Here is a 27835-nt window from a genome sequence, read left to right on the forward strand (position 1 = left end):
GTTTCAGCTCTGACATGCACTGTCAACTGTGGGACCTTATATAGACAGGTGTGTTTCTTTCTAAATCATGTCCAAACAATTGAATTTGCCACAGGTGGACTCCAATGAAGTTGTATTGACATCTAAAGGATGATCAAAGGAAATTGGATGTACCTGAGGTCAATTTGGAGTGTCATAGCAAAGGGGTGCAGATGGGTGTGAATACTTCTCAAAATGATATAGTTCTGCATTTAATTGTCAATAAATGTGAAAACATTTCCAAAAACATGTTTTCAATTTGTAATTATGCAGTATTGTGTGTCGTGAAAAACGAAACACATTTTGAAATCAGGCTGTAACAACAAAATGTGGAATAGGTCAAGGGGTATGAATACTTTCCAAATGCACGTATTCATATTGTGCGTTTTCTTTTGCCACCAGTACTGTGAGTGTCAGCGCCATATGTGGCCTATTGGCTATGAGCAGGGAGCTCAGGTGTGGGTAGATGAGACCTGGGTGTAATAACGTCTGAGGAAATCATTAAGGAAAGCGCTCGAGTACCCCGTGCGACAGGCAGGTCTCGCTCATTGATGAGATTGTGTGCATATTGTGGCATGAGATGTTCATTAGTGAGGTGTGAAATGAAGAATGGGAGCATGGGGGAGGGCGTGCGCAGCCCACACATTTGGATATATGGCTAATATTCTAAAATGAGTAGCTGCTGTGTCAGTAACATTGTAAATGTAGATCCAGGACATTCAAATTAGTATGATACGTTATGTTTGGTATGGTTACGTAACACAGAAGGTTACTTAAAGAAAAAAGGAAACGAGGGTAGTTGGTCAGGGTGGATGTTGTGGGCATATATAGCGAGAACATCAAGTACCCAAAGATTGCGTGTTTGAAACTCATCACGGACAACTTTAGCATTTTATCAACTTTGCAACTACTTTCTACTTTTTAGCTACTTTGCAACTATTTCGCATGTTAGCTAACCCTTCCCCTAACCCTTTAACCTAACTCCTAACCCTAACCCCTAACCATAACAGGGGCTGCAGCTTGAGTCAATTGCGAAGCACAGAACCGCTAGCCTAGCTAACATTAGCCACAACAAATTGGAATTTGTAACATATCTTATGTATTGAAAATGTGTAACATATTGTATGACTTGCAATTTGTAACATATCATACAATTCTTAACATATCATACAAAATGGATGATGGACATCCACAAATTAATGCTTACCATTTGAAACATGATATCATACTAAATAGAGAGAGACAGATTTAGATGTTCCATGTTATGTCTAACTCTGTGTCCAGGTTGACTGTGTAGGAGAGGCAGGCAACAAAGGCGAGTGAGATGCACAGGCTGCTGCTGTTTTGTTTTTCTTCGTTTCATTTTAAAGGAGGAGAAGAGAACAGAAGGTGAGAGAGGAGGAGGAGGACGGTGGGCAGGGAGTACAAGCAGCGAAAGAAAAGCGGCTGCTTTTCGAGAGACAGATCATCCTAGCAGGACAGCGGCTGCAGCTTGACTAAATTGCTTAGTGCAGAAGGGGGAGACAGGAAAAACGAGTGAGCAACGACAAAAGAAGAGAGAGGGTGGGAGGGGCAACAAAGATCTGTCAGATGAGGCTTGAGACGCTTCTATTTTCTGTGTGGTCTCCTTTATTACAGGGCGTTCTGAACGGGCAGCATCAGTGTGTCTCTTGCGCATGATCAGCTGTCTACGCATCCCTTCTGCCGGGAGTCAACACATATCTCAGCATCTCTCCACCAGAGACAGAAAGAAAAACACCCGCTCTCCTCCGCTAATTGAGGTAGGTAAACAGGCATTTGCATTTCCTTGTCGCACTATCAGATAAGATTTATGTTTTCTGTCCTGTAAAGATTTGTGCAGTTTAAAGGTTGTCATTACCTATCGTTAAGGGTTTCAAAAAGCATGATGTTGCTAGAGCAGTTGTTGGGGTTCGACTGTTATGAAAGGGTTCCCATTTTCCGTTTTCATTTCATTAGACGCAACTGTGCATGGGATAGAGATACGCACTTATACACCATTTGGCATGAGGGGCTAAATGTTTCATCTGGTTTTGGGACACATTATGTTTTGGGACACATTATGGATTATTCCAATAGTTTGCAGGATCAAACAGGGGCATCCCATCGGGCAAAGACGTCAATTCAATGGATATTCCACGTTGGTACAACGTAATTTAATTCAACCAGTGTATGTCCGGTGGGATGGTTCATGTTCCATTGACAGACCCCTGATTGCTAAAAAGTAAAACGGTAGGTTGTGTTTCGGGTCTGTTACACCTAAAGTGATATGCAGCCCAGTTTAGTGGTACAGGGGCAAAGAAACCCCACGGCTGCTCCCGGGGCGCTATACCGTCAGCCCTACCATCATCATGCGCCGCTGATGAGCACGTTTCGCGGTCAGGTGCGTATGGCTGGCGCTGTGTGCTGGCAGGCTGGTATAACGCGCACAGTGTCTTGTCTCACACACACACACACACACACACACACACACACACACACACACACACACACACACACACACACACACACACATTAATATGAACGCACTCAAGCATAAATGACCTTCTGACAGTGATGTTTACCTTTAAAGAAAGGTCTGCTGAGCAAGAGTAGGAAAGGGCACTTTCAATTTATTGATACATATCAAATGACTAATATAATGGTGAAGAACATACAGCATTCAGAAGGTACGCATATCTCGCGGTCTTTCTCCCAGATGTTAAAGCACCACTCCAGACAGTTCATTGTGAATGTTAATATGACCCTTTTTATGTAAAAGCCTATTCAGCTTTCTATTTATCTGGAGGGACAGCACAGTCAGTGCATAAAACGTCTCCATACCATCAACAGAACACCTCTAAAGTGAGTTTTAATAACATGAATAGTACTGTGAATTGCTGAAATAGAAACACAAACGTGGAGAGTGGAGGGTGTAGGTGTATGTTTTTGCTTTTGCTTTTTGGCTCTGGTCAATTTGGCAAGGCAACACTGTAGCGTTGATGAGTGCAGAAACTGGGAAGGCTGAGAGGCAAGGATAGAGGGATAGAGATGGTAGAGATGGGTCTCTCTCCGCCACTCAGAATAACCATCATCTAGGCATTGTACACCTGTGAAAGTGTTGCATTGTGGTGAGGAGAATGCCCCTGGTTATCCTCCAGTTAAGATGTTAGCTACAGAGTGAATATACTACTTAGCCTCGAGGACCTCTCTAGTGTTTTTCTCTGTGTTGCTGTAGCAGCAGGGTCCGTCTCCCATGTGAAAGCCAGCAAGGTCACCTTATGTTGTATCACTACCACCTGAATAACGATCAAGGTGAGGCCTGGGAGTGGCCCACACTGTGTGGCCAGCCGCTGTGCACATTCCCTTTCTTCTTATTTTGCTGATGATATGTTGGGGTTCCTCTCACTTTGAACTTGACAAGGTTAACCCTCCCTGGATATTCCTTTGGCTGGAGTGTCTGTCTTTCCGCCGTTGCCTGTGTCTGTGTGTCTCAGTGACCCACCGCCAGCTCAAAAGACTCCTTCTGCTCCCTATAACGAGGGGCAGACCACAGGGGTCAATCCTCCCTCAGTGTGTGTGTGTGTGTGTGTGTGTGTGTGTGTGTGTGTGTGTGTGTGTGTGTGTGTGTGTGTGTGTGTGTGTTTGGGCATGCACATACATTACCAGTCAAAAGTTTGGACACACCTACTCATTCAAGGGTTTTTCTTCATTTGTACTATTTTCTACATTGTAGAATAATAGTGAAGACATCAAAACTATGAAATAACACATATGGAATGATGTAACCAAACATTTTCAAACAAATCCAAATATATTTTATATTTGAGGATCTTTAAAGTAGCCACTCTTTGCCTTGATGACAGCTTTGCACACTCTTGGCATTCTCTCAACCAGTTTCACCTGGAATGCTTTTCCAACTGTCTTGAAGGAGTTCCCACATATGCTGAGCACTTGTTGACTGCTTTTCCTTCACTCTGCGGTCCAACTCATCCCAAACCATCTCAATTGGGTTGAGATTGTGTGATTGTGGAGGCCAGGTCATTTGATGCAGAAATCCATCACACTCGTTCTTTGTCAAATAACCCTTACACAGCTTGGAGGTGTTTTGGGTCAAAATAAATGATAGTTCCACTAAGCGCAAACCAGATGGGATGGCGCATCGCTGCAGAATGTTGTGGTTGCCATACTGGTTAAGTGTGCCTTAATTTCTAAATAGATCACTGACAGTGTCACCAGCAATGCACCCACACACCATCACACCTCCTCCTCCATGCTTCTTGGTGAGAACCACACATGCTGAGATCATCCGTTCACCTACTTTGCATCTCACAAAAACACGCCGATTTGAACTAAAAATCTCAAATTTGGACTCATCAGACCAAAGGACAGATTTCCACCAGTCTAATGTCCATTGCTTGTGTTTCTTGGCCCAAGCAAGTCTCTTCTTATTGTTGTCCTTTAGTAGTGGTTTCTTTGCAGCAATTTGATCAATTTGAAGGCCTGATTCATGCAGTCTCCTCTGAACAGTTGATGCTGAGATGTGTCTGTTACTTGAACGCTGTGAAGCATTTATTTGGGCTGTAATTTCTGAGGCAGGCAACTCTAATGAACTTATCCTCTGCAGCAGAGGTAACTCTGGGTCTTCATTTCCTGTGGCGGTCTTCATGTGAGTCAGTTTCATCATAGCGCTTGATGACTTTTGCGACTGCACTTGAAGAAACTTTCAAAATTCTTGACTTGGCCTTCTGTCATCATGAAGTGTTTTCGGGTTGGAGCGAGCCGGTCGCATCAGCCGGTCGCATCCGCGCTTCGGTCTGCAGGTTGTATAACTTTTTCATTACATTTCATTACATTTCATTATAGTACAACGGTCTGATTTGTCTAATCTTAGCAATTTCTTCTTAGCTAGCTACATAGTCGTCGTTGTATCAAAGATAATTGCGTAATTATCGTATTTCGTCGTCTCCTATCTGCCCAACACGTTCACCGTCTACCGTAGCACTGTAGTAACTATCACACTCAACTGAACGACTTGATTAGTGTAGTGTTAGCTAGCTACATAGTTGTCTTTGCTGTTTTCGTATCCAAGATAATTGTGTAGTTTAGAGTGTGGAGTCTTAGAGTGATAATTGCGTTATTATCGTATTTCGTCGTCCTCCTATCTGCCTAGCAGCTAGCCAGCTAGCATACGTTCACCGGCTACCGTAGCACTGTAGTAACTATCACACTCAACTGAACGACTTGATTAGTGTAGTATTAGCTAGCTACATAGTTGTCTTTGCTGTCTTCGTATCCAAGATAATTGTGTAGTTTAGAGTGTGTAGTCTTAGAGTGATTATCTTAATTCACCGAGGTTAGCTAGCCAGCTATTTTGTCGTCCTTAACGTAGGAGACACTCCTAGCTAGCCAATAGCCAGCCAACGTCTACTGAATAGAACTTTCGCATTCCGGTCGCATTCCGCTTCGCTCCACAGGTAGTATCACATTTTCATTTCATTTCATTACAGTCCCAACGGTGTGATTTGTTTGATCGTAGCTAGCTACATAGCTAGCTACATAGCCGTCTTTGTTTCAAAGATAATTGTGTAGTCTAGAGCGATTTTCTAGGTTAGCTAGCCAGCTATTGTCGTTCTCCTAACGCAACGTAACGTAACCAACACTGCTAGCTAGCCAGCTAGCTCCCGAAAAGCAGCATTGTAGTAACTTCACACTCAACGGTACGACTTGATTAGGGTAGTGTCAACAACGCAGCTAGCCTACCCCAGCAGTACTGTATCATTTTAATCATTTTAGTCAATTAGATTCTTGCTACGTAAGCTTAACTTTCTGAACATTCGAGACGTGTAGTCCACTTGTCATTCCAATCTCCTCTGCATTAGCGTAGCCTCTTCTCTAGCCTGTCAACTTTGTGTCTGTCTATCCCTGTTCTCTCCTCTCTGCACAGACCATACAAACGCTCCACACCGCATGGCCGCGGCCACCCTAATCTGGTGGTCCCAGCGCGCACGACCCACGTCGAGTTCCAGGTCTCCGGTAGCCTCTGGAACTGCCGATCTGCGGCCAACAAGGCAGAGTTCATCTCAGCCTATGCCTCCCTCCAGTCCCTCGACTTCTTGGCTCTGACGGAAACATGGATCACCACAGACAACACCGCTACTCCTACTGCTCTCTCTTCGTCCGCCCACGTGCTCTCGCACACCCCGAGAGCTTCTGGTCAGCGGGGTGGTGGCACCGGGATCCTCATCTCTCCCAAGTGGTCATTCTCTCTTTCTCCCCTTACCCATCTGTCTATCGCCTCCTTTGAATTCCATGCTGTCACAGTTACCAGCCCTTTCAAGCTTAACATCCTTATCATTTATCGCCCTCCAGGTTCCCTCGGAGAGTTCATCAATGAGCTTGATGCCTTGATAAGCTCCTTTCCTGAGGACGGCTCACCTCTCACAGTTCTGGGCGACTTTAACCTCCCCACGTCTACCTTTGACTCATTCCTCTCTGCCTCCTTCTTTCCACTCCTCTCCTCTTTTGACCTCACCCTCTCACCTTCCCCCCTACTCACAAGGCAGGCAATACGCTCGACCTCATCTTTACTAGATGCTGTTCTTCCACTAACCTCATTGCAACTCCCCTCCAAGTCTCCGACCACTACCTTGTATCCTTTTCCCTCTCGCTCTCATCCAACACTTCCCACACTGCCCCTACTCGGATGGTATCGCGCCGTCCCAACCTTCGCTCTCTCTCCCCCGCTACTCTCTCCTCTTCCATCCTATCATCTCTTCCCTCTGCTCAAACCTTCTCCAACCTATCTCCTGATTCTGCCTCCTCAACCCTCCTCTCCTCCCTTTCTGCATCCTTTGACTCTCTATGTCCCCTATCCTCCAGGCCGGCTCGGTCCTCCCCTCCCGCTCCGTGGCTCGACGACTCATTGCGAGCTCACAGAACAGGGCTCCGGGCAGCCGAGCGGAAATGGAGGAAAACTCGCCTCCCTGCGGACCTGGCATCCTTTCACTCCCTCCTCTCTACATTTTCCTCCTCTGTCTCTGCTGCTAAAGCCACTTTCTACCACTCTAAATTCCAAGCATCTGCCTCTAACCCTAGGAAGCTCTTTGCCACCTTCTCCTCCCTCTTGAATCCTCCTCCCCTCCCCCCTCCTCCCTCTCTGCAGATGACTTCGTCAACCATTTTGAAAAGAAGGTCGACGACATCCGATCCTCGTTTGCTAAGTCAAACGACACCGCTGGTTCTGCTCACACTGCCCTACCCTGTGCTCTGACCTCTTTCTCCCCTCTCTCTCCAGATGACATCTCGCGTCTTGTGACGGCCGGCCGCCCAACAACCTGCCCGCTTGACCGTATCCCCTCCTCTCTTCTCCAGACCATCTCCGGTGACCTTCTCCCTTACCTCACCTCGCTCATCAACTCATCCCTGACCGCTGGCTACGTCCCTCCCGTCTTCAAGAGAGCGAGAGTTGCACCCCTTCTGAAAAAACCTACACTCGATCCCTCCGATGTCAACAACTACAGACCAGTATCCCTTCTTTCTTTTCTCTCCAAAACTCTTGAACGTGCCGTCCTTGGCCAGCTCTCCCGCTATCTCTCTCAGAATGACCTTCTTGATCCAAATCAGTCAGGTTTCAAGACTAGTCATTCAACTGAGACTGCTCTTCTCTGTATCACGGAGGCGCTCCGCACTGCTAAAGCTAACTCTCTCTCCTCTGCTCTCATCCTTCTAGACCTATCGGCTGCCTTCGATACTGTGAACCATCAGATCCTCCTCTCCACCCTCTCCGAGTTGGGCATCTCCCGGCGCGGCCCACGCTTGGATTGCGTCCTACCTGACAGGTCGCTCCTACCAGGTGGCATGGCGAGAATCCGTCTCCTCACCACGTGCTCTCACCACTGGTGTCCCCAGGGCTCTGGTCTAGGCCCTCTCCTATTCTCGCTATACACCAAGTCACTTGGCTCTGTCATAACCTCACATGGTCTCTCCTATCATTGCTATGCAGACGACACACAATTAATCTTCTCCTTTCCCCCTTCTGACGACCAGGTGGCGAATCGCATCTCTGCATGTCTGGCAGACATATCAGTGTGGATGACGGATCATCACCTCAAGCTGAACCTCGGCAAGACGGAGCTGCTCTTCCTCCCGGGAAGGACTGCCCGTTCCATGATCTCGCCATCACGGTTGACAACTCCATTGTGTCCTCGTCCCAGAGCGCTAAGAACCTTGGCGTGATCCTGGACAACACCCTGTCGTTCTCAAATAACATCAAGGCGGTGGCCCGTTCCTGTAGGTTCATGCTCTACAACATCCGCAGAGTACGACCCTGCCTCACACAGGAAGCGGCGCAGGTCCTAATCCAGGCACTTGTCATCTCCCGTCTGGATTACTGCAACTCGCTGTTGGCTGGGCTCCCTGCCTGTGCCATTAAACCCCTACAACTCATCCAGAACGCCGCAGCCCGTCTGGTGTTCAACCTTCCCAAGTTCTCTCACGTCACCCCGCTCCTCCGCTCTCTCCACTGGCTTCCAGTTGAAGCTCGCATCCGCTACAAGACCATGGTGCTTGCCTACGGAGCTGTGAGGGGAACGGCACCTCAGTACCTCCAGGCTCTGATCAGGCCCTACACCCAAACAAGGGCACTGCGTTCATCCACCTCTGGCCTGCTCGCCTCCCTACCACTGAGGAAGTACAGTTCCCGCTCAGCCCAGTCAAAACTGTTCGCTGCTCTGGCCCCCCAATGGTGGAACAAACTCCCTCACGACGCCAGGACAGCGGAGTCAATCACCACCTTCCGGAGACACCTGAAACCCCACCTCTTTAAGGAATACCTAGGATAGGATAAAGTAATCCTTCTCACCCCCCTTAAAAGACCTAGATGCACTATTGTAAAGTGGCTGTTCCACTGGATGTCATAAGGTGAAAGCACCAATTTGTAAGTCGCTCTGGATAAGAGCGTCTGCTAAATGACTTAAATGTTAAATGTTAATGTTAAATGTTAGTCAAGGATCATATCACCTCAACCTTACCTGTCATCCTAGATCCAATTAAATTTGCTTACTGCCCCAATAGGTCCACAGACGATGCAATCGCCATCTCACTGCACACTGACCTATCCCATCTGGACAAGAGGAAAACTTATGTAAGAATACTGTTCATTGACTACATTGATAACACCTGCTGTCTTTAACTCTGAATGCTCGGCTATGAAAAATCAACTGACATTTACTCCTGAGGTGCTGACCTGTTGCACCCTTTACAACCACTGCAATTGTTATTATTATTTGACCCTGCTGGTCATCTATGAACATTTGAATATATTGGCCATGTACTGTTATAATCTCCACCCGGCAAAGCCAGAAGAGAACTGGCCACACCTCAGAGCCTGGTTCCTCTCTAGGTTTCTTCCTGGGTTCCTGCCTTTTCAGAGAGTTTTTCCTAGCCACCGTGCTTCTACATATGCATTACTTGCTGTTTGGGGTTTTAGGCTGTGTTTCTGTATAGCACTTTGACATCGGCTGATGTAAAAATGGCTTAATAAATACATTTGATTGATTGATTGAATACTGCTCAGCATTCAACACCATAGTACCCTCCAAGCTTATCATTAAGCTTGAGGCCCTGGGTCTCGACCCCGCCCTGTACAATTGGGTCCTGGACTTCATCATCAAACAACATCTCCACCCTGCTGGTCCTCAACACTGGGGCCCCACAATGGTGCGTGCTCAGCCCCCTCCTGTACTCCCTGTTCACTCATGACTGCATGGCCACACACACCTCCAACTCAATCATCAAGTTTGCAGATGACACAACAGTAGTAGGCTTGATTACCAACGATTACGAGACCTCTCACTCCACGGGACAGCGGTGGAGAAGGTGTAAAGTTCCTCGGCGTACATATCACTGACAAACTGAAATGGTCCACCCACACAGACAGTGTGGCGAAGAAGGCGCAACAGCACCTCTTCAACCTCAGGAGGCTGAAGAAATTTGGCTTGTCACCTAAAACCCTCACAAACTTTTACAGATGCACAATTGAGAGCATCCTGTTGTGCTGTATCACCGCCTGGCATGGCAACTGCACCGCCCACAACCACAGGGCTCTCCAGAGGGTGGTGCGGTCTGCACAACACATCACCGGAAGCAAACTACCTGCCCTCCAGGACACCTACAGCACCCGATGTCACAGGAAGGCCAAAAAGATTAATCCAGGACACCAACCACCCGAGCCACTCCCTGTTCACCCCGCTATCATCCAGAAGGCGAGGTCAGTACAGATGCATCAAAGCTGGAACCGAGAGATTGAAAAGCATCTTCTATCTCAAGACCATAGTTAAGCAGCCATCACTAGCATAGAGAGGCTGCTGCCTATAGATAGTTAAATAAAGGTTAAATTAAAATGTAATAAAATATGAAATTATAGGCCACTTTAATAAATGGAAGACTAGTCACTTTGAAAATGCCACTTTAACAATGTTTACATATCTTGCATTACTCATCTCATATGTATATACTGTATTTTATGCAATATTTTACATCTTATCCTATGCCGCTCTGACATTGCTCATCTATATATTTATACATTCTTATTCTGTTCCTTTACTTAGATATGTGTGTATAAGGTTTGTGTTGTGGAATTGTTAGATATTACTTGTTAGGTATTTCTGCACTGTCGGAACTAGAAGTACAAGCATTTTGCTACACTTGCAATAACATCTGCTAGCCATGTGTATGTGACCAATAAAATTTGATTTTTATTTTTTTATTTGAATTGAAGTACATTCCAGGTGACAACCTAATGAAACAGGTCGAGCGAATGCCAAGAGTGTGCAAAGCTGTCATCAAGGAAATGGGTGGCTACTTTGAAGAATCTCAAATATATTTTTTTAACACTTTGTTGCTTACTACATTAATCCATGTATTATTTCATAGTGTTATTATACAATGTAGAAATTAGTAAAAATAAAGAACCCTTGAAGGAGTAGGTGTGTCCAAACTTTTGACTTGTACTGTTTGTGTGCATGTTTTACTCAGTGACTCATGCCACCAACCAGTGACTTGTGGAGCTGTCAGAACATCTCAGAATCTTAAATCAACATCCAATCGAAGTGAGAGGAATTCTTTGTCTCAGACTGGCAGATAGAATGTTGGTGGAATGCTTTGCTCTGTATAGAACCCTCTCAGATATAGAACTATTAATCTACAGTAGTACTTCCACAGTATCCTGTGATACCAGACAGACTGTTTTGGCTGCATGGTACAATGGTCCCCTTTAGCGTCTGAATTATACAATGACTGTTGTAACTGTCCTGGAAATTGTGGACTAGACCAACTAACTCCTTATAGGGGTGTTCACAGCAATGTTTTGAAGGATTTGGGGGTGATCTGCAAGTTCCTCTTTGATAGTCCCTCTAGACCCCTCAAACTCAATTAATTAATTAATTATTAGGTAAAAGAGAAACCCAGCAGGCTGTGCCCAGTCCTTCTAGTCTCTGTCTAGAGCGATGACGTCGTAGTGTTTGGCTGGGTCGTGTTCAGAAGGCATGGAATGGGAGAACATGTTATCAAACGGAGATACTTCTTATCCAATGAAAACATACAGCACATTTTCTAAGTAGCAAAAACTCTCCCTGTCTCTGACTGTCGCTAGCTCTGTCAGTCTGTCGTCCGATCTCTCTTTCTTGCTCTGTCTCTTTTCTTTCTCTGCTGTGGCCTCACTTGTAAAATTCTTCATCTGAACTCCCAACCCCCAGCAGGGGACAGTAGTTTGGTGAGAATGTTCTATCCTGACTACACGCCATCCCTCCCGGTCATCTTATCTCTCCTGCAGAGATGAATGAGTTCAATGGGTCTGATTTCACACACACACACACACACACACACACACACACACACACACACACACACACAAACTACAAACAGTACAAACACTCATTTTTCATGAAACTATCGTGGTCAGTGTGATAACGTGCGTGACTAATAGTTGGAGGGGTGAGACTGAGACACTTGTTCTTTCTAGCTCAGTGCAGTAGATAAGGGCTGAGAGTTATGACCCCGGGTGATTAGATGTGACCTCCGTCTGACTGAGCTCTGATCTGGTCTCACACTGCTGGGGAGTTCACACACATCCCTATGAATTAGCCACCTAAAGCACTCTGCAAATGGATAGCTGAGTGGGAGACAGAGAGCTGTGTGTGCCTTTAACCACACATGTTAAAATGGGTTTGAAATGTGTGAAAGGAAGAGCAATGTATGTGTTCTTTTTTCTGACACCATAAATATGTGTGTGTGTGTGTGTGTGTGTTTGTGTGATCTGCTTCACGAATGTGCGTGTGCTTTCCAATGTGTGTGTCTGTCTGAGTGCGGACTGGTTGGCTGGAGGGGTGTGGGAGTACTGGGACTGTCAGGGCAGCAGATAGAAGCCCAGCAGAAGTGCAAATTAAAAGTCACTGAAGCGCTATAGGAGAACATGATGCAGACTGCTAATGCTATGTCCACGCACAGCTAGCCAGCTATTACACTGATAATGTTAGGGCAGCGTAGCTAACTACTACATTGGTAATGTCAGGGCAGCGCTAGAAAACTAACACCGAGCCATGGCAGGACAGAGCACTGGGTGTTTACAAGGAGAAGAACATTTAAGGGAAAGCGGGATAGAGAGTGAGAGACATACTTAGAAAGAACAAGGCACAGGCCTAGAGAGAGCGAGTGAGAGTGAGAGACATACTTAGAAAGAACAAGGCATAGGCCTAGAGAGAGCGAGTGAGAGTGAGAGACATACTTAGAAAGAACAAGGCATAGGCCTAGAGAGAGCGAGTGAGAGTGAGAGACATACTTAGAAAGAACAAGGCATAGGCCTAGAGAGAGCGAGTGAGAGTGAGAGACATACTTAGAAAGAACAAGGCACAGGCCTAGAGAGAGCGAGTGAGAGTGAGAGACATACTTAGAAAGATAAGGCATAGGCCTAGAGAGAGCGAGTGAGAGTGAGAGACATACTTAGAAAGAACAAGGCATAGGCCTAGAGAGAGCGAGTGAGAGTGAGAGACATACTTAGAAAGAACAAAGCACAGGCCTAGAGAGAGCGAGTGAGAGTGAGAGACATACTTAGAAAGAACAAGGCATAGGCCTAGAGAGAGCGAGTGAGAGTGAGAGACATACTTAGAAAGAACAAGGCACAGGCCTAGAGAGAGCGAGTGAGAGTGAGAGACATACTTAGAAAGATAAGGCATAGGCCTAGAGAGAGCGAGTGAGAGTGAGAGACATACTTAGAAAGAACAAGGCATAGGCCTAGAGAGAGCGAGTGAGAGTGAGAGACATACTTAGAAAGAACAAGGCATAGGCCTAGAGAGAGCGAGTGAGAGTGAGAGACATACTTAGAAAGAACAAGGCACAGGCCTAGAGAGAGCGAGTGAGAGTTAGAGACATACTTAGAAAGAACAAGGCACAGGCCTAGAGAGAGCGAGTGAGAGTGAGAGACATACTTAGAAAGAACAAGGCACAGGCCTAGAGAGAGCGAGTGAGAGTGAGAGACATACTTAGAAAGAACAAGGCACAGGCCTAGAGAGAGCGAGTGAGAGTGAGAGACATACTTAGAAAGAACAAGGCACAGGCCTAGAGAGAGCGAGTGAGAGTGAGAGACATACTTAGAAAGAACAAGGCACAGGCCTAGAGAGAGCGAGTGAGAGTGAGAGACATACTTAGAAAGAACAAGGCACAGGCCTAGAGAGAGCGAGTGAGAGTGAGAGACATACTTAGAAAGAACAAGGCACAGGCCTAGAGAGAGCGAGTGAGAGTGAGAGACAGAGAAAGAGCGCGCTCGAGAGAGAGAGAAAGAGCGTGACTCAAGGAGAGTGGAAGAGAGGACAAACACACAAACAGAGATACTTTAGATAGAGAGCAAATATAATTCACCGGTACATCCACACAACACTTGCATAAACAATGCGAGGGCCTTGTTACTGGGACACTTGCATGGAGATATAGTTCCATTGGTACAGTCAGTGAAGTCTCACAACCTTAATGGTCCACCACTGTCTCTCTCAGAGCCAGTGCTGTCTGACCTTGAATCATTTATTTAAAAAATAAATACATATATATAGCCACCCACACTGCACCAGGCAGCCATTCACATCCACACAGGCAGCATACTGCATACACACAGTAGGAGGAAGTTACCCCTAAATGTTGGTCTAAGGTTTGTTTTGTGTTTGAAGGTGAAGATTGGGTGAGGGGAAGCTGATCCTAGATCTGTCCATTTTTTTTTAGCTAGGCTATTCATTCACACAGGCAACAGAAGAGACGTTGAACCAAGGTCCCGACTCAATAGTCATTAAAAACCTGTCACAGGAGTGGGTGTACTAAACCCCAGTGTACGTACTGGTTGGCTCAGTTCCCAACCTGGCAGCTCATACTGCTACACTAACATAATAATGCCCAGCTAGCCCAGCTCTCCTCTCCTCTCCTTTATTCTCCTCTCCTCCCCTGTAACTCTACTCCAGATCATTGCTGTGCTCTCAGTGAGCTTACCTGTGAAGGGAAGGTCAATGGCAGTAGGCTCAACACACAGCCTCATTAAACTTTAACTGTTTCAGATAGGTTCAGAGAGGCCCTCTGCTACATCACCAAAGTTAGGCTGCAACTCTTAAAGCTTTTTTGGGGGAGCGAGTAACATTTAGAAATTATATTTCTCATTTCATTTGACACAGTTTTTGCCTCACGGAATCCAACTGGGGTTTCCCTAAAACGAAGGAAAACCATTTGAATAATGGATACAGCTAATGCGTTTTGAATTATTGGGCAGAAATAAGATGATGTACTTATTTCTAAAGGACATTGTGCTGATTTGGGGTTTGGGGGCCTTGGCACCAGAACTATGAAAATGTAAAGTAAGTAAGATTTCCCTAGATGAGAAGAAATGTCCCTGAAACGGTTGTGCATTGTGAATATGATCTATGGTCATTATAATTTGCGGAGGTTTTGGATGACTGACAATTGCAGGCCAGATTTGTATTTTGAGTGCCTGCTAATCAATCAGCCATCCAAAACCTCCGCAAACTATTCGTTTGCAGATCATTTTTGAGGACTCCGTTCTCTTTCACACCTTCTCATGTCCTTCAGTACATTCTCCCTTTCTTCCCTAAGCCTGTTAGTCCTCCACCCTGAACATGGATGTTTAAATCTTTGCCTGCCTTTCTTCCTCCTTGCTGAGGCATGAGCTGTTCTTCTGAATGATCTCTTCTTCTAACTCAGCCAGCCTGTGCTTCTGATAGCCGTAACAAAGCACTTAGCATCAGCTCACTTCAATCAGACCTCATTTACTGTATCTCAAAGCTGCAGCTCTCATGTGTGTCTGTTAGAGCTGAGAGGCCCTATAGAACACTGGGCTCTGTCGTTGGAGATGGAAAACTGCCTACTGCCTGATATAACTCTCATTTGGGAAGAGATTGTTAGTTACAGTAGCTAGTTGCTACCTCTGTCCGAGATGACCATATCTGTATTCAATAGGGAATCTCAAATTATTTCAAGGTTGATCCACACAACACTTTCTCCAACACTATGCCCACCACACAGACATATTTTCCTACAGTATTAAATACAGCACTTATAAAAAACGTTCTAGCTCGGCCAAGACACGTGCAACACATCTTACAGTGACGTGCAGTCAGGGTAGGCAGGGTAGGCAGTGCTTACCCTGTGATAATCTAATGAGGAAAGATGTTATGGCATAAAAACCTCAGGAAAGGTGCTAGGGTATTCGTGCCTTTCTTTCCATCCATTCAAAGCCACCACAATCTTTGAAGTGCGCAGAATTTCCTGATTCTAGTCAATGTTAATGGACAGGGTCAGCATAGGCGTTGCTGCTTTGCCTAGCTTGAAGTAGCTTAAATCGAGCCAATGTCATATTTTGTGCATGCGTAGAGCCTAAACATGTTGTGTGGGTATTGCCCTTGGGAAAGCTGTGCACATCTGCGTGTGTCTACATAATTTGGAGCTCGCAACACCACTTGAACTGAACAAAGTTGGAGAGCAAAAACAACCTGGTACCAGACTAATGGTGACTAGTGCACTTTTTTATGTGGGTGGATCAGCTTTAATATTGTGGATAGATTGTAGCTTTTCATCGGTGGTAATTGTCTGCGTCATTTCCAATCCCTCATATAGTTGTGGGGTAAATATACAGTGGGGCAAAAAAGTATTTAGTCAGCCACCAATTGTGCAACTTCTCCCACTTAAAAAGATGAGAGAGGCCTGTAATTTTCCTCATAGGTACACTTCAACTATGACAGACAAAATGAGAAAAAAAATATATATATTTGAAAATTATGGTGGAAAATAATTATTTGGTCACCTACAAACAAGCAAGATGTCTTGCTCTCACAGACCTGTAACTTCTTCTTTAAGAGGCTCCTCTGTCTTCCACTCGTTACCTGTATTAATGGCACCTGTTTGAACTTGTTATCAGTATAAAATACACCTGTCCACAACTTCAAACAGTCACACTCCAAACTCCACTATGGCCAAGACCAAAGAGCTGTCAAAGGACACCAGAACGGTGAGCAAAAATCCCAGAACCACACGGGGGGACCTAGTGAATGACCTGCAGGGAGCTGGGACCAAAGTAACAAAGCCTACCATCAGTAACACACTACGCCGCCAGGGACTCAAATCCTGCAGTGCCAGACGTGTCCCCCTGCTTAAGCCAGTACATGTCCAGGCCCATCTGTAGTTTGCTAGAGAGCATTTGGATGATCCAGAAGAAGTTTGGGAGAATGTCATATGGTCAGATGAAACCAAAATATAACTTTTTGGTAAAAACTCAACTGTGCTCAAGAATGCTGAGTTGCATCCAAAGAACACCATACCTACTGTGAAGCATGGGGGTGGAAACATCATGCTTTGGGGCTGTTTTTCTGCAAAGGGACCAGGACGACTGATCCGTGTAAAGGAAAGAAGGAATGGGGCCATGTATCGTGAGATTTTGAGTGAAAACCTCCTTCCATCAGCAAGGGCATTGAAGATGAAACGTGGCTGGGTCTTTCAGTATGACAATGATCCCAAACACACCGCCCGGCAACGAAGGAGTGGCTTCGTAAGAAGCATTTCAAGGTCCTGGAGTGGCCTAGCCAGCCTCCAGATGTCAGCCCCATAGAAAATCTTTGGAGGGAGTTGAAAGTCTGTGTTGCCCAGCAACAGCCCCCCAAAAAATCACTGCTCTAGAGGAGATCTGCATGGAGGAATGGGCCAAAATACCAGCAACCTTGTGAAGACTTACAGAAAACGTTTGACCTCTGTCATTGCCAACAAAGGGTATATAACAAAGTATTGACATAAACTTTTGTTATTGACCAAATACTTATTTTCCACCATAATTTGCAAATAAATTCATTAAAAATCCTACAATGTGTACCTATGATGAAAATTACAGGCCTCTGTCATCTTTTTAAATGGGAGAACTTGCACAATTGATGGCTGACTAAATACTTTTTTGCCTCACTGTATATATATTTAAATTTACAGTTAAAGTCGGAAGTTTACATACACCTTAGCCAAATACATTTAAACTCAGTTTTTCACAATTCCTGACATTTAATCCTAGTAAAAAGTCCCTGTCTTAGGTCAGTTAGGATCACCACTTTATTTTAAGAATGTGAAATGTCAGAATAATAGTAGAGAGAATCATTTATTTCAGCTTTTTTTCTTTCATCACATTCCAAGTGGGTCAGAAGTTTACAAACACTCAATTAATATTTGATAGCATTGCCTTTAAATTGTTTAACTTGGGTCAAACATTTTGGGTGGCCTTCCACAAGTTTACCACAATAAATTGGGTGAATTTTGGCCCATTCATCCTGACAGAGCTGGTGTAACTGAGTCAGGATTGTAAGGCCTTCTCGCTCGCACACGCTTCTTCAGCTCTGCCCACAAGTTTTCTATAGGATTGAGGTCAGGGCTTTGTGATGGCCAGTCTAATACCTTGACTTTGTTGTCCTTAAGCCACAATTTTGGAAGTATGGTTGGGGTCATAGTCCATTTGGAAGACCCATTTGCAACCAAGCTTTAACTTCCTGACTGATGTCTTGGGATGTTGCTTCAATGTATCCACATTATTTTCCTCCATCATGAAGCCATCTATTTTGTGAAGTGCACCAGTCCCTCCTGCAGCAAAGCTCCCCCACAACATGATGCTGCCACCCCCGTGTTTCACGGTTGGGATGGTGTTCTTCAGCTTGCAAACCTCCCCCTTTTTCCTCCAAACGTAACAATGGTAATTATGGCCATTTGTTTCATCAGACTAGAGGACATTCTCCAAAAAGTATGATCTTTGTCCCCATGTGCAGTTGCAAACCATAGTCTGGCTTTTTTTATGGTGGTTTTAGAGCAGTGGCTTCTTCCTTGCTGAATGACTTTTAAGGTTATGTCAATATAGTTACTTTTGTACCTGTTTCCTCCAGCATCTTCACAAGGTCCTCTGCTGTTGTTCTGGGATTGATTTGCACTTTTCGCACCAAAGTCAGTTCATTTCTAGGAGACGGAACGCGTCTCCTCCTGAGCAGTATGACGGCTGCGTGGTCCCATGGTGTTAATACTTGCATACTATTGTTTGTACAGATGAACGTGGTACTTTCAGGTGTTTGGAAATTGCTCCCAAGGATGAACCAGACTTGTGGAGGTCTACAATTTGTTTTTCTGAGGTCTTGGCTGATTGCTTTTGATTTTCCCATGATGTCAAGCAAAGAGGCACTGAGTCTGAAGGTAGGCATTGAAATACATCTTTTGATTTTCCCATGATGTCAAGCAAAGAGGCACGGAGTCTGAAGGTAGGCATTGAAATACATCCACAGGTAAACCTCCAAATTACTCAAATGAGGTCAATTAGCCTCAGAAGCTTTTAAAGCCATGACATAATTTTGTGAAATTTTCCAAGCTGTTTATAGGCAGAATTAACCTAGTGTATGTAAACTTCAGACCCAATGGAATTATGATACAGTGAATTGTAAGTGAAATAATCCGTGTAAACAATTGTTGGAAACATTTAATTGTGTCATGCACGAAGTAGATGGCATAACCGACTTGCCAAAACTATAGTTTGTTAACAAGAAATTGTGGAGTAGTTGAAAAATGAGTTTACTTGTGTTGCGGAGAATTCTGATATGTTTTGTTACCCATGAATGTATATTTCATCTGTTGCACACTGACTAACTGAAGTGATTTTATTATATGTAAACTTCAGACTTCAACTGTATACATACGTACATACGAAGATACGTACTACCGTTCAAAAGTTTGGTATCACTTACAAATGTCCTTGTTTTTGAAAGAAAAGCACATTTTTTGTCCATTAAAATAACACACAATTGATCAGAAATACAGTGTAGACATTGTTAATGTTGTAAATGACTATTGTAGCTGGAAACGGCAGATTTTTTTATGGAATATCTACATAGGTGTACAGAGGCCCATTATCAGCAACCATCACTCCTGTGTTCCAATGGCACATTATGTTAGCTAATCCAAGTTTATAATTTTAAAAGGCTAATTAATCATTAGAAAACCCTTTTGCAATTATGTTAGCACAGCTGAAAACTGTTGTTCTGATTATGATAAGCAATAAAACTGGCCTTCTTTAGACTAGTTGAGTATCAGCATCCGCATATGTGGTTTCGATTACAGGCTCAAAATGGCCAGAAACAAAGCGCTTTCTTCTGAAACTCGTCAGTCTATTCTTGTTCTGTGAAATGAAAGCTATTCCATGTGAGAATATCTCATACAAGATCTCGTACAACGCTGTGTACTACTCCCTTCAAAGAACATTGCAACAAGGGTCCCCAGCCTCCAGTGATGATCCATGGCAAGAAGCCTCCAGTGATGATCCATGGCAAGAAGCCTCCAGTGATGATCCATGGCACAAAGCCTCCAGTGATGATCCATGGCAAGAAGCCTCCAGTGATGATCCATGGCAAGAAGCCTCTAGTGATGATCCATGGCACGAAGCCTCCAGTGATGATCCATGGCACGAAGCCTCCAGAGACGGTCTCCAGTCCGGAGCCTCCAGCGACGGTCTCCAGTCCGGAGCCTCCAGCAAAGGTCTCCAGTCCGGAGCCTCCAGCGAAGGTCTCCAGTCCGGGGCCCGCAACAAGGGTTTCCAATCCGGGGCCCGCAACGAGGGTCCCCAATCCGGGGCCCGCAACGAGGGTCCCCAGTCCGGGGCCCGCAACAAGGTTCCCCAGTCCGGATCGGCGGCGAGGGTTCCCGCACCAGAGGCGCCACCAAAGTGGGGTGAGCCAGAGGTGGAGCGGGGTCTACGTCCCGCACCAGAGCCGCCACAGCGGATAGATGCCCACCCGGACCCTCCCCTATAGGTTCAGGTTTTGCGCACCTTTGGGGGGGAGGGGGGGTATTGTCACGCCCTGACCTTAGAGAGCCTTTTTATGTCTCTATTTGGTTTGGTCTCATTTTGATTTGGGTGAGCATTCTATGTTCTGTTTTCTATGTTTTTGTATTTCTATGTTTTGGCCGGGTATGGTTCTCAATGGGGGACAGCTGTCTGTCGTTGTCTCTGATTGGGAATCATACTTAGCAAGCCTTTTCCCTTTCGTCATTGTGGGAAGTTGCCTTTGTTAGGGGTACTATAGCCCTTGTAAGCTTCACGGTGGTTTTTGTTATTTCTTGTTTTGTTCGTGACATTTTAACAAATAATAGAAAATGTACGCTCAATATATCTGTGTTAGCTGCATGTGTGGCATAACTCCATCAGTCCTATTTATGATATCATTGATAAAGATTATACATTAAAAAAAAAATGTTTTTATTTAAAAAAAATGTTTTTATCAATTAGTATAATATTTGTTGTATTATTTGTTCTGGTCTTTTCTGGTGGATTAAACTGAAATTGCAACGAACTTTCTATGGCTTAACGATATTTTGGAGATGATTTAATTTAAAATAACCGACACTGAGCAGTTGTAATCTGAATAAAGGGAAAAGGGCCACGGGGTGAGACATTCTTATTAATTTGCTAGAGAACCAGTTCGGAATTAAGTGTAACTTTTGAATGACTGATGCCTTTAGTGAGAGGTCTAATGATGTACTTTTTAATAATTTATGCTCTCCATTCATATTCATTATTTAAATAGGCCCTTACAATTTTGTCTGGCTTGCCATACCAAATAAAATGTTATATTTTTTGCTCATGTAATTTAATAGGCGTCCCGCTAGATGGAACACCTGTTGACAACATCCTGTGTAATTGAGGGCATGCTATTCAAATAAATAATCGCAATATTAAACATTCATGTATCACATATAATGCGTTGTCCGATTACAATAGGCTTTACAGCGAAAGCATACCATGCGATTGTCTGAAGACGTTGCCCCACATCAAAATATTTTTTAACCAGCACAGGCTTCACAAAAATCACAAATAGCGATTAAATAAATCACTTACTTTTGAAAATCTTCCTCTGTTTGCAATCCCAAGGGTCCCAGTTACAACATGAATGGTCGTTTTGTTAGATAAAATCCTTCTTTATATCCCAAAAAGTCTGTTTAGTTGGCGCCATCGATTTCAGTAATCCACTCGTTGAACTTGCAGACAAAGGAGTCTAAAAACAAGTCAAACAATGTTTCTATTAAATCCTCACGGTATCCTAAAATGTAAATAAACTATAATATATCATACGGAAAGTAGTATGTTCAATAGGAAAGTAAAATTAGTAAGTGCATGCCGTCTTCACCACAAGCCGAAGACTGATATTGTTCCAGTGCTCTCTTCACCAAAACTCCAAATTCTTGCTTGTTTTTCAAAAAACAAGCATGAAACCTTGAATAAAGACTGTTGACATCTACTGGAAGCCATAGGAATTGAAATCTGGGAGCCGGAATTACATAGCTTTCAATTGGAAGAGCCTGGGTCCTCAACAAAAAAAATCTGGTTGGTTTTTCTTCGGATTTGTGCCTGCCATATAAATTATCTTATAGTCCCAGACATTGTTTTAACGTTTTTAGAAACTTCAAAGTGTTTTCTATCAATACTACCAATTATATGCATTTCCTGGCTTATGGGCCTGAGTAACAGGCAGTTTACTTTGGGCACGTCAGTCAGGGGGAAATTCAGGAAACTAGACCCTATCCTAGAGAGGTTAAAAAACAGGTTGCCCGTTGTGACCTTATTCCCAAGCATCTCTGTGCAGTCAGATCTTTGATGATTTTGTGCCACCAGGGCCAAAATAATATGCCCCCTCTCTGAATGTCCGAGTGTGACCCCCTCCCCATGGGTTGCTATAGCTAGTGTTGCCAGCACTGCCACTGCCTGGTTGGGGGCACCCCACCGGAATCCCCACCAGTTAGGTACAAGGTCATCAAGGTTCTCATTAGCAACTTTGAGAATTTCCTTGTATATTATGCTCTCCCATCAGGTGGCTTTGGCTTTGTAGGACCAACCCTGCCAGGCAGTCTCAGAATATTGAGGGGGAGGTGCTGCTTTGGTAGGTATCTACGTACAGTAGGCCCATAAAACAGATAAGGACATCTCCTTAGTGTATGGGTCTCTCAGGTGCGTGTCTAGGGTATAGGGTTGTTGACCATTCCATCATGATAGGACAGTAAATAAATAAATAAATACTAATAATTTATTTTAAAATGTATATCCATATCTGCACAAAATTGATTTTCAACCCGTATCCTTTTTCACTTAACTCCACACTTTTCCAAACACAAAAACAAACACCCCACCTTCCATCACAAAACATGCGCACATACCCACACACTGTGCCTTCTATGTCCTCTGTGTTTATCTCTACCATGTTGATTGAGTACTTTTGTGTTCCAGTTCCTTAAATTTGAAGATATATTATTTAGCTTATATTATCCTTTCTTCTAATGCGGTCTTTTCAATTTATGAAATACTATAATTGGAAAGTGTAAAACTAATTATTTTCCAACATTCCCTATCTAGAATGTATTTTATTGCTTTTCTATATATTTTTTTTATTACAATCCCTACCATGTCTAGTATTGTGTGTTCCATTATTCGACTCCTCTATGGGAACTGTAATACTGTATTTAGAATAGCCATGGAGTAGTCTTTGTGTCTCTCAACATTTGGTTATCAATATACAGTTTATCGACTACGAGAGCTACATGTTTCCCTTTGAATCTATTTTCCTAGTCTCTATGTCAAGTAAGGCTTCACTCAGAAAGATGTTCTCCATTTGAACCTTTTCATACGTGAGTTCCAAATATCTAACGGGTCGCCCCAGCATTACTTTTTTATGCACGTGATGTTAGAATGCACTCACCAGTTCCAAAATGTGATTGTTACGCAACAGGACAATTAATCCGCGGTGCCCTCAAAGCCTGTTTTTATTTATTGGCTGTTTCAACTTTAAAGTTAAAACAGTTAAAATGTTCTAAAAAACTGTTTGATTTGAGATGCATTCTGCCTCCTCATTAATTCACATGAAAGCAGGCCTTTTTACTTTTGCGGACAATTTATTTATTAGGAATTTCTGACCCGGACAAAATTCCCCAAGCACTTCCCAATTGTTTGTGCAGTTCAAGTCTGCAGACTTTTGCGCATCTCCCGTTAGAACAGGATCTGCACATACGTGTTCACATTTTCTGTCTGGTACCCACATCGCAGTCGTTTTTATTACCAATAATAACTTTGGAAATGTGTTTCTAACAAAGTGCCTTATTACGTTATAATAGTTTCTGTATTTCGTGTTATGTTGTTTCTACTGTAGCTCACTGTGTGTATGGAGCATAATATATTTGTGTATATTCCTTATAACCGCGGACACGCGAGGTAACATTACTCATTTCTTAACCTTTATGGTGTTATATTCAATCATGCTTAAGTAGCTAGCTACATTATTCTATTAGCTCTTTAAAACAATGCTAATTGCTCCAGAGGAGTATTAGCTTGTGTTGTATTTTGAAGCTATCCTGGCCTTATGAGTCCGAAGTGGCACAGCGGTCTAAGGCACTGCATCTCAGTGCTGGAGGCCTCACTGCAGACACTGGTTCGACTCCAGGCTGTATCACAACTATCCGTTATTGGAAGTGTCATTGGGCGCACAATTGACCTAGCGCAGTCTGAGTTTGGCCAGGGTGAAGGCTGTAATTTTAAATAGTAATATGTTCTTACATGACTTGCTTAGTTAAATAAAATAAAAATAGATGACTGGTTTGTTTTCATTTGACATATTTAGCATAACTCTGTTCTGTCCTGCCCCCTTGTAGAGCTCAACAGTTACTGTTTCTTACCGTTATAACTCAAAGGAGTGATTTTGTCAATGCAATATATTATTTTTATAGCAGTGTTTATTATGTTACTTCTTTGTAATATTGTTTTATTGCTATATCCTGATATTGTATTCTAATGACTAATAACTTATTCTGTACTTTCAGAAACCACACACACACAAACAATATTTGCCAATATCATAATTGGAACTGGAGCTCTTTTGAGCTGAAGATTGAGGCCAGCTTTTGAATGCTGGAGTACACACTTTTGCATGCTGGAGTACACACTTTTGTATGCTGGAGTACAGTTTTACTGGATGAAAACACAGCAAGAAAACACATAGATGACTATTACGTATTGACCTATTTTATTGCAGTATTGGTAGTTGTTGGTTGAACAAACGTAGGTATCTGTGCTCCAGTATTCTCTTAGGGAGTTCTTCTTTACTATTTACATTTACATTTACATTTAAGTCATTTAGCAGACGCTCTTATCCAGAGCGACTTACAAATTGGTGCGTTCACCTTAAGACATCCAGTGGAACAGCCACTTTCAATAGTACTATCCCCATGAGAAGGACTGTCACCAGGAAGGTATACATTTCACTAATTGTGGTTGTCACCCATTTAGTGTGTTTACCCCACACTCCTGGCTCCCTCTTCACCTGTAGCTCCATGGCTGAGCGATTGGTCTCCTCTACTATGTCTCCCACCAGCTCCACAGTCAGAAACAACTTGAAGCACTTGAAGCCTCAGATGGAAATGGCAAGGGGCTTTGCACTCCAAACTGGGACTCATCAAAGCAAACAGCAGGGCCAGGAGGGGTGAAATGACTGGTGGCCTTCCAGCTACCACAGTACTCCTGTACTTCATCCACTGCCGGTCTGCTTCAATCACCAACAGCATCTTCAAAGGGACCTGGGACTTCTTCAGTGGACAAGGGGTCCTCAGATTCAGGGTCCTCAATGGCTACAAGGTTGGGGGGCAGCTCCTCACTGTCACTGTCAGAATCTAATTCCTGACTTTCATACTCACTCATTGTCAGAATTTTTTTAAATCTCCAGAATTCCCGCATTTGTGTGTTTTCTCCTTTTGAAAGACATTGCTAATGCTACAGCTTAGCTCACTAGTTACATACATAAACAACAACACTGAATGGCTCAGAGTGGGAGTGAGAGGTTATGTGATTGACTGACACCACACTCCACTTGTATCAATAGATCACTATCAGAATTTTTTTGTGGTAATTATTTATATATTTACTGTTTTATTCACGTTTTCAAGCACTGGTGACAAAACATGTATTCCGATTCTTGCATAGATTGTAATGAACACAGTGTGTGTAAAATACTTTTTAGAAGTTTGTTTAGAAGTTTTAGAAGTCTGATTGTGATGAGCTAAGCTAATTCCAGCTATGTGTGGAGTGATGTTTGTTGACATACAATGCATTCTGCGTTTCACGTAATTGTCTGTCGTACCAAAGATGTTATAAAAAAATGAGGTGAGTAAGGGTACACTCATTTTTCGAGAACTTCCGGGATGTGAACGACACAACCCCTTCAACATGCATACTATAAAACAGACCAAACTCATCTTGTCTCCTCTTATCTTTGGTTTCTGTGAAAAAACAAACATGCCGGCGCACAGAAAGTACCCATCGTCGGATTACTTTTGATTTCTAGAAAGTGTATTAGTCAATTATTTTCATCACTGGTGAGCTCACCCGTGATGAGATTAATTCTAAATAGTAATTGCAATTAGCTAATTCATATTGTAGTTTCTTTCAGCCAAGAGTTTTAAAAATGTGATCGCTTGTGTTATGTCAATCTTTCCTCAGTTAGCTCTAAGACAAATGTAGCCTACATTTTTCCTATTTTGTTGATTGTGTTAAGCTGTAGCTCCTTCTGTGAAGGTCTGAACATTGCATCCAAAAATAAACTCCTCACATTCTGGACATAACTTTGTAAGGACTGTGTTTGTGAAAAATGTTTCTGAAAAAACAGTGTGGCCAGCTCAAATGCTGATTGTTGCGTTATACCGAAACTGGACATTCTAAATAAGCATTCTAATCACACCTGTTTGATCATATGCTACAGGGCCAGCTGTACAATGATCACACCTGTGTGTTGGTACCTGTGAAAATGTTAAGTTCATTAACATCGGTTTCAATCTTAATAACTGTCCCTTTCAGCTTGTTTGCATCTTTCTCCAATGTCGCAGCTTTTTCGCCACTCATCTCAAGGTTTGCCTTCAACTCCTTTATATCCTTACTGACTAATTCAAGTATGCCCAGTTTGTCAGTTATTGATTTTAAGAGATCGGTTTCCATCTTTTACCATCTAAAAGAATAAATTGTCTGTGTCTGTCAAAGAGTAACGTTTTCTTTTCGGGATTGGTTCCCCTGTTTTACTCTCCAAAATGTGTTGCTTGTTTTCATAATTTTGCTAAATTTCTCTAGCCTTAAGATTTGTTTTGTGTTGTTAGCCAGATTGAAGGTTATAACTCACCAGTTTGTGAAGTGCTAATATTTAGTCTAACTTACCGATATGTGACCCGTTTCAAGAAACTAGGCGTATGTCGCAAGTCACGACTTCACAGGAGAGCCATTTCAACATTTATATCAAAATGCATTTTTTGGGGCAGAAATACCTTCTTGAACATGTGAACAAACTTGTATTCCATCTGTAAATAATGATAAAATTGTTAAATTATGAGCCTTGTTCGTTAAGCCACAAAGTCCGCAAACTTCGCACTAGCCATGATTAGCTGAGATAATGAGTGGGCTGGACATGCCGAGAGAGGATTGGTCTGCCATTTAGAAGGCTTCTGTCTATTTGAGCTGGTCAGTCTGTGTTGGTAATCCTGTCGAACGCGACTTAAAAAAAAAAATATCGCATTGTGAAACTGCACAAGTGTTGCTCTCCACTTTCTGGAGGATCTAGTTTTGAAATCCGTAGAATTAGAGTATGATAACTAAAGAAATTGAGAAAACACCTGTCTCCGGATTACATCTTCAAACTAAGGGCAACTGTGGCATGGCATCTGTGACAGGGAGACACTTCCATCATGCATGATGATGTATACAGGTAAGATCTAGGTCTATCTAGGTACATGTTCAGATATTACACATTTCTAATTTTGACAGAAAGTGGATTCATTTCAAGCTAAAGTGTACTGTTAGATAGCTAGCTAAAGTTAGCTGGCTGGCTGGCTCCCTAGCGAACGTTACATGTATTATGTTATTATTCGTATTCCAGAGCTGTTTGCTAGTTAGAGCCTAATGTTAGCTAGCTAACATTGAACCAGGTTGGTTAGCTCCCAGCAGAATCATGGAGGGTAGTAACAACATGATTTGGCACTATGTTTCTTGTTGTTTAACTAGATAATGTTAGCTGGCTGGCTCGTTAGCTAACGTTACATGACGTGTGTGATCTTGCACGTTGTTTACATAGCTAGGTTCATTGTTTACATAGCTAGCTAGCTACATGTCTTAAGCTCTTCACTAGATACCAAAATATTCAAATGCCATTTTCTAAAAAGTGAGTTTACAAGTTGATCAACTTTCAACGCA

The 27835-nt window shown here is 43.4% G+C and overlaps 1 protein-coding gene across 1 annotated transcript in view; it reads left to right on the forward strand.

Annotated features, from left to right (window-relative positions):
- The first annotated feature begins 1619 nt into the window (after positions 1-1619).
- Positions 1620-27835, forward strand: part of LOC115142941 (contactin-2-like) — a 90444-nt gene continuing 64228 nt past the window's right edge. The window contains exon 1 of the mRNA XM_029682828.2: positions 1620-1799. The gene's annotated coding sequence lies outside the window, so the exon portion shown is untranslated. The remainder of the gene's footprint in view (positions 1800-27835) is intronic.

Source organism: Oncorhynchus nerka, linkage group LG15 (assembly GCF_034236695.1).
Source record: "Oncorhynchus nerka isolate Pitt River linkage group LG15, Oner_Uvic_2.0, whole genome shotgun sequence".
Taxonomy (NCBI): Eukaryota; Metazoa; Chordata; class Actinopteri; order Salmoniformes; family Salmonidae; genus Oncorhynchus; species Oncorhynchus nerka.